General features: G+C 53.6%; 1 long non-coding RNA gene across 2 annotated transcripts; it reads right to left on the bottom strand.

The window, feature by feature from the left end:
• Window positions 1-1,476: 1,476 nt before the first annotated feature.
• Window positions 1,477-6,975, bottom strand: LOC112060306 (uncharacterized). 2 transcript variants are annotated; one of them, XR_010601662.1, is made up of 4 exons: window positions 6,536-6,975; window positions 4,727-4,843; window positions 4,218-4,370; window positions 1,477-1,599 (listed from the first exon to the last, which is right to left on the bottom strand). It is a non-coding gene; the product is annotated as an uncharacterized LOC112060306 (long non-coding RNA). The 2 variants fall into 2 exon arrangements; XR_010601661.1 differs by lacking the exon at window positions 1,477-1,599 and having other exon boundaries at window positions 3,728-4,370.
• Between the last annotated feature and the right edge of the window lie 711 nt (window positions 6,976-7,686).

Below are 7,686 nucleotides of genomic sequence, written 5' to 3'. Positions count from 1 at the left end.
GCCCCTGCCCCACAACCCACCCCCATCCCTCTCACCCCGGGGCCCGTCACCCCTTCCCCACAACCCCCCCCATCCCTCTCACCCCGGGGCCCGTCGCCCCTGCCCCACAACCCACCCATCCCTCTCACCCTGGGGCCTGTCGCCCCTTCACCACAACCCCCCCCATCCCTCTCACCCTGGGGCCTGTCACCCCGTCCCACAACCCCCCCATCCCTCTCACCCTGGGGCCCGTCGCCCTGTCCCACAACCCCCCTCCCCGCATCCCTCTCACCCTGGGGCCCGTAGCCCCTTCCCCACAACCCCCCCCCATCCCTCTCACCCCGGGGCCCGTCGCCCCTTCCCCACAACCCCCCCCATCCCTCTCACCCCGGGGCCCGTCGCCCTGCCCCACAACCCACCCCCATCCCTCTCACCCCGAGGCCCGTCGCCCCTTCCCCACAACCCCTCCCATCCCTCTCACCCTGGGGCCTGTCACCCCTGCCCCACAACCCCCCTCCCTGCATCCCTCTCACCCTGGGGCCCATCACCCTGTCCCACAACCCCCCCCATCCCTCTCACCCTGTGGCCCGTAGCCCCTGCCCCACAACCCCTCCCATCCCTCTCACCCTGGGGCCCGTCGCCCCTGCCCCACAAACCCCGCATCATTCCTCATCCTGGGGCCCATCGCCCCTGCCCCATGACTCCCGCCCATCCCTCTCACCCAGGGGCCTGTCACCCCTGCCCTATGACCCCCCCTGCATCCCTCTTACCCTGGGCCTGGTGCCTGAAGGGGTTCCTATGTGTGTCTCATCTGACAAATTTCTGGAGCTAGTGGAGCCCTTAGATTGCTTTGCTTGAGATGTGCCAATGGGCAGTTGAATGGGATTGTTTTACCACACAATTATGGGAAAACATTTATCTGCAGGATGGAGTTGCCACATAAAAGAAGATTTTTCATCTTTACCTACTGCCTCGCGGATCAAGAGTGTTAATGTGGGTATATGGTGAAAAGAGATTGTGACAATGGGCGCTTACTTGGCAGATCTCCTCCGTGTGTGTGTTCTGAGTCATATCTGCTGAGTTTGTCGACTAAGGCTATGTCTACACTAGAGAGTTTATAGCGGCACAGCTCTACCGATGTAGCTGCACCGCTGTAAGATCTCTCATGCAGCTGCTCTATCTCCCATCAATATAATTAAACCACCCCCAACAAGAGGTGGTAGCTATGTTGGTGAGAGAAGCTCTCCTGCCGACACAGTGCTGTCACACTACCCTTCTGCGGGCATACCTTATGTTGCTCAGCTGTGTGTTTTTTTCACACCCTTGAGTGACATAAATTTTGCCAACATAAGTGGTAGTATAGACATGGCCAAATAAGATCTTGCTACTTACTCCTGTTTTCCCTGTAGAGCCACTGCAGCTTGGAAAGAAGGAGCTGGATCCCATTCTGCCTCATGCATTGACCACTGCCTTGTTAACAAGTGTTAACTGCAGAACCTTTATTGTTGGGGATGCTTGAGCCAGGAAGAAAAACCCATTTTGACTCAGATTTCCATATGAGTCTGGAAGGACAGCAGCTAGACAATCCATCTCTGTGCTTATAAATTCAGCAGATTTGACCTAGAGTCACGGAGACACAATAAACGTGGAACAGTTTTATATCATTTTTTAGAATCACTTTTCAAAGCAGCACTATCCTTTAATATTCTATGTAATAGATCTTAATCTGTGTGTTTCAACAAAGCTCAAAGTGATCTAACTGATGCAGCTGTTGTTTGCTTCAAGACTCAGATCTTCTTTTGTTATTTACTACATGAAGGATGTTACTCAAGTTTTCCTGCACAAAATTGTTTTTGGTAGTAGATACAATATATATAGTAGCAGGGCAAATAAGGCACAAAATATTAAAAGTTCCTCTAAGGCCTGGGCTCCTGGCTTCCTGCAGGGAGCCTGGCTGCTGCCTGGAGGCTCCCGGCTCCCTGTTCCCCACCGATAGAAGGAGGGTAGTGTGGACATGAATCACCACAGTGATTACTGCCCTAACAAAGTACAAGTCAGGACTAAAGTGTCTTTGTCATGAATAATAATGCTTAGCACTTTACACATTCAATGCACTTAAACATTAAATAATTAATTCCCACAACACACATGACATCCTTGCATGGATCACAGTATTGAAATTGTAGAATGACTTTGTCTAGCAGTTAGGCATTCCTACAACCTCTCCCTGGAAAATACTGTAAATCTTCAGTGTCTCTGTGTCTGCCACCTGTAGCAGTATGGGGGATTTCATTCTGATATTTCTGCAAGGAAAATATGGAAACAGTACTACCACCCCTCACACTTGGATCTTGCTGGGCTGAGCCTGCCTGCCCATACGTGGTTTTTCTGGGTGTGTTTCTGGGGCAGGCCCAGCCCTTGTACTGTGTCAGGTCGGGTGCAACCTCACCGCCGAGCCCCTGTCCTGGGGGAAAGGGGAGGCTGCAGGGTGATCTCCCATCTCCATGCAGCCAGTGACCTGTGCTCTCCATTGCCACACTGGAGCCTCCACATTTATTTATTGACAAAATTTGCAGAATTTTGCAGTTTTAAAATATTGTGCGCAGAATTTTTAATTTTTTGGCACAGTATTCCCTCAGGAATAATCTCTTGTGAACAGAAAAAAAGGTGGTTCTTTGCTCCATTACACACTTTATTCAGTCATGCAATGCACAAAAGGAAACCACAACACCCCCTCCCAAAAGAGAAGCAGGACCCAGCAGCTGCCCATGGGAGATGAACTGCAGCCCTCCCTCCCTTACCGAGCAGCACAAGGGGAGGATACCAGGCTGGGGCTCACAGCTCCCTGCCGGCCCTGGGGAGTTAGGGTGTGGGAGGAGGTTCTGATCTGGGGCACGGGGCTGGGGTGCGGGTGGAGGTGCAGGGTCTGGGAGGGAGTTAGGGTTCGGGGTGCATGCTCTGGCTGGTTGGTGCTTACCTCAGGCAACTCCCAGCTGGTGGCGCAGCGGGGCTAAGGCAGGCTTCCTGCCTGCTCTGACTCCGTGCGGCTCCTGGAAGTGGCCGGCATGTCCAGCTCCTAGGCACAGGGCTGGCCAGGTGGCTCTGCACCTGCAGGTTCTGCACCCACAGCTGTACCCATAGCAGCGCTGGGGGCAGGAGCAGCACACGGTGCTTCCCTGATTGCCCCTGTGCCTAGAGGCTGGATGTGCCAGCTGCTTCCGGGAGCTGAGCGGAGCCAGGGCAGGTTGGGAGGCTGCCTTAGCCCCGCCAACTGGATTTTTAACGGCCTGGTCAGCATGGAGCCGCCAATGTCCCTTTTCGACCACATGTTCTGGTCGAAAACCGGATGCCTGTCAGTCCTAAACTCCAGAGGTCTTGGCTCCCTGTGCCCAGGAATGGATGGATTCAGCTATGGCCAGCAGAGCGGATAGCAGGCAGAAGGACAGGAGCACCCACATGGTGCCCGGCATTTGCTGCCATGAACAGAGCAGTGATGAAGCAGCTGACGTTGTGGGTATGGCAGGCACTTTGGCAAATACCTGCCCTGGAGAGGTCACCTGAGGCTGTCCATGATGGAGATGGGAGATTTCACAGCCCTAAGCATTGTGAAATTAACCCGGAGGCACATTTCCCTCCTCCGTCATATTCCCACCCACTGGCATGGCTGGGTAAGCCACTGCCTCAAGTGCCCACAGCCTCCTTCCCCAGAGGCAGCTAAGCCAGCCCGCGCCTTTCCCCAGCCACCTGGGCCTTGCCTTTGGGGAGGAGGTAGAGGCAGTCCTGGGAGGGGGTTGAGGTTTAGTGGGTTAGAGCAGAGGAGGCTGGGAGGTAGGACTCCTGGGTTCTATCCCCAGCTCTAGGAGAAGAGTGGGATCAGGTGAATTAGAGCATGGAGGGCTGGGTTTCAGGACTCCTAGATTCTCTTGCTACCAGTTTTCTTGCGCACAGAATAGAGGCGACCTCTTTGGCCCATCACATGTTTTATTCAGCCAATGCACAAAAGGAAACAGGTGTGGGGAGTCACCAGATGCTAGGCTCGATCCCAGCGCTGAGAGTGGGGTCTAGTGGTTAGAGTGGGAGGGCTGGGAGCCAGGACTTCTGGGTTCCATCACTGGCTCTGGGAGAGGAATGGGGTCTAGTAGTTAGAGTGGGGGCAGGGGCTGGGAGCCAAGACTCCTGACTTCTCTCCATGCAGGTGTGGCCAGAGTAGGGGGTCTAGGTTTGCAGCAGACACACACCTGGGATGGCCCCGGCGTTGCAGCCATCAGTGTCACAGTAGGCGATGTTCACCCGCATGGTGATATTGCATGGGAAGGTCTCTGTAAAGGGGCCGGCCTCATAGCTCTTGGGTGCCAGGCACGACTTAGCCACATAGCAAAAGAAGTTTGCCCCTGTGGAAGGGAAATGGAGAATCACTTCTTAGCTCCCCAGTGCCCCCACAGCTGCTCCATCCACCCTCTTTGTATCTACCTATCCAACCCCCATCTCATCGTATCTACCACCCCCCTGACAGAATCCTCTCTTCTATCCTATCCAGTCCCCCCATCCACCCACTGCAATTCCCCAGCTCATCCCATCCCCCATCTATTACATTATCTTCCCAGACTGAGGAGACCCAGCTCCAAGAGGGGAGTGGGCTCTAGTGGTTAGATTGGGGAGAGGGCTGGGAGCCAGGATTCACAGGTTCTAGCCCTGGGTCCAGGAGGACAATTGCATCTACACTTAGTAGGAATCTTGTTTCACTCACCCAGGTTGAACCCTGCCACACCAATGAGGCAGGTCCCACGCAAGGGGGCGCAGAGCTGCAGGGGGCCAGAGCTCAATTCCTTTTTGGACTTACACACCTCACATAGCAGAGCACTTCCTGGAGATTTGAAAAATCCCTTCTTAGTTCAAATCCCAGCTCCTGACCCCTCCGAGGCAGTGCCCATGGGATAAATACCACTAGGAACCAAGAGTTGGCACTCTGGTAGTTCTTGCCACCAACACCACCTCACTGAACGTGTGGGCAGGTAGATATTGGAGAAATTCTATGTGCTTTTGTCCCAACTCTGCCAAGTTCCATTCAACTCAACGTATGGGGAAAGGCATCTTACTAACTGGTTATTTGTGTCTTCTTCAAAACTGTAGACAAGTCTGTTTGCTGCCTGAGTGTCTGTGGCTAGAGTGATTTTTAAGCTGCACAGCTGGCTATCCGGGGTATTAGTCGCATGTGCAAAGAAACACCACACATCTGTGTAGACAGAAAAAAAGAATTACACTGCTCTAAAGAGGGGTTTCTGCCTGGATTTGGGGTGACCGTATTGCCTCCCCCTGACTTGCTGTTCGAGGACTCTGCCTCTCAGAGTAACATTAGCTCAGCTACGATCAAGTTCCTAGACCACTTTTCATCCATGGTCATGTCAATTCTCTTCTTCAGAATTTGATTTATGATTGTTAACCCTTTTGATTGATGGCTGTACACCTCCAGCATGCATGCTATGATACCCGGCTGGGTGAAGCAATCCCGTGATCGTTAACTCTTTTCTCTCCAGATTTTGGGAGAGTTTAAATTCAATACATGAACATAATTTTTTGAAAGAAAGAAAGAAAGAATAATTGATCCACTTTGGGTTTTTTTAAGAGCTTTCATCTGGAAACATCACTTCAACCTTAGCACCAGGGAGAAATGGTTCAAGGGAGAACACTAGATTTGTTTGTGGGTAAACTGATGGCTCAAGGGAGTACACCAAAGTTGTTTTATTCAGGCTAGACAATAGGAACTGCTCATTCCTGACTATGGGCGGTGTTCCTTCCAGGGAGCTCACAGTGCAGTTAGGCAGCTTCAGTATTTTGGATACCAATAAAGGATTTATTACTAGAACTGGTCTGATAACTACTGAGCTGGGTGTGTGCAGGAGTAGGTTCATTAACATCTGGAGCAGAGATCCCCCATCATGCAGTGCTTCCCTGCTTTCCTGGTCCCAGAGTTCAATGCAGTTCTTGCCTTGGAATCTCTGTTCTCCATTCTGTATGCTAATGGGGATGCCTTCCTGTCCCACCTTCAATGCAAATGAGGCTAGGGGGAGTTTCCTTTATCCTGTCACTCTCCTCGGGAGGGGTTTAGGTGTGTCTCCCACTGCCTTTTCATTGCTTTCTGTAAGTCTTTCTTCTGATCGGTTTTGGTTCAAGCAGAGGCTGGGGTGTGTGTGTGTCTGTCGTGAGTCAGACAGGCTGGATACTGCGCCCTGGTTCCCCAAGAACACAGAGCTGACAGGTAACATGGAGGAGGAACGAGGAGGAAGGACAGATGGACTCAGAGGATGACCCCGTCACCCCAGCATGACCCACAGCCCACTGGACAGTGCCCTCGTGTGGGATGCGCAAGTCCCAGAGTCAAATCCCTGCTGTCTCTGAGTCAGCCGGGGAACGTGGCCCCGGGTTTTCCTCTTGCTGATTTTAGCCACAAATTCCATCCTGACTCAAGAATCTGTCATCAAAAGTGTCACATTCCCCGGGTGAATTCCCACCCCCTGCAGTGCCTGGTTCCCTGTGCACGGGGACGGATGGGACTCACCTGTGGCCAGGAGAGCAGACAGCAGGCAGAGGGGCAGGGGCACCCACATGGTGCCCAGGCATATGCTGCTGTGAACAGAGCAGCGATGAAGCAGCTGGCTGTGGGAACGGGAGGCAGGTTGGCAAATAACTGCTCTAGAGAGGTCACCCAAGCCTGCCCCGTGATGCAGATGGGAGATTTCACAGCCCCGAGCATTGCAAAATCAACCCTAAGTCACATTTTCCCCCTGCAGCACATTCCCGCCAACCTGCACGGCTGGGTGAGCTGCGACCTCAGCTATCCACAGCCCTCCTCCCCCAGGGGAGCTCAGCCAGCCCACACCTCTCCCCAGCCACCCGGGCCTTGCCTTCGGGGAGGAGATAGCAGTAGAGGCAGGCCTGGGAGGGAGTTGAGGTTTAGTGGGTTAGAGCAGAGGGAGGCTGGGTTTCAGGACTCCTGGGTTCTCTTCCTGCCAGTGGTGAACTTTGCTCCTAAAACAGGGCTACGCATGCTGCTTATGCAGCACACCCTGCCACTGCTAGCTTGTGGAATAAGTATCAGATTCTAGATACAAACAGAGACCTTCCCAATGTTACATTGTGCTCAGACTACTAAGGTGGCTAGAATACTATTTTGGGGGAGCAATTGGTATAATATTGTTAAACAGAGAATCTGAAAAATTGCAGTAAATAATACACCCCTCAAAATTCAAATGTGAAACCACTTCCAACACTAGATGGCCTCAGAGCATAGGCAGTGAGTTATATGGACCCGTGGTGCCTGTGCTCCACCAATATTCAGGAACGTGGTCCCGGTTCCACCAGTGTTGGGCTTATATTTTCAGAGCCGTCCTGTCTATAGGACAGACTGGGGCAACTTCCCCGGGCTCCTCCCTTTGGAGGCCCCATGCTTTGGGGGTGCCCCGCACTTCAGGAGGACACGGGGTCCAGGACGGACTGTGGGGTTAGCGGGGGGCCTGGCACCAGCAGCAGTGAGTGATCAGGCCCCAGCCCACCCCGCTCTGCCCCGCCCCGCCTCTTCCCACCCCTGATCCGCCCCCCGCCCCCACTCTGCCCCTTCCCCCCAGCCCCTGCCTCCACCCCACCTCTTTCCAGATTTTGCCCCCTCCTCCGAGTGATGCTGGGAGCCAGCGGGGCGGGGCAGAGCAGAGC

The sequence above is a fragment of the Chrysemys picta genome, chromosome 1 (assembly GCF_011386835.1).
Source record: "Chrysemys picta bellii isolate R12L10 chromosome 1, ASM1138683v2, whole genome shotgun sequence".
NCBI classification, from domain to species: domain Eukaryota; kingdom Metazoa; phylum Chordata; order Testudines; family Emydidae; genus Chrysemys; species Chrysemys picta.
This window is presented reverse-complemented; position numbering and strand designations above follow the sequence as displayed.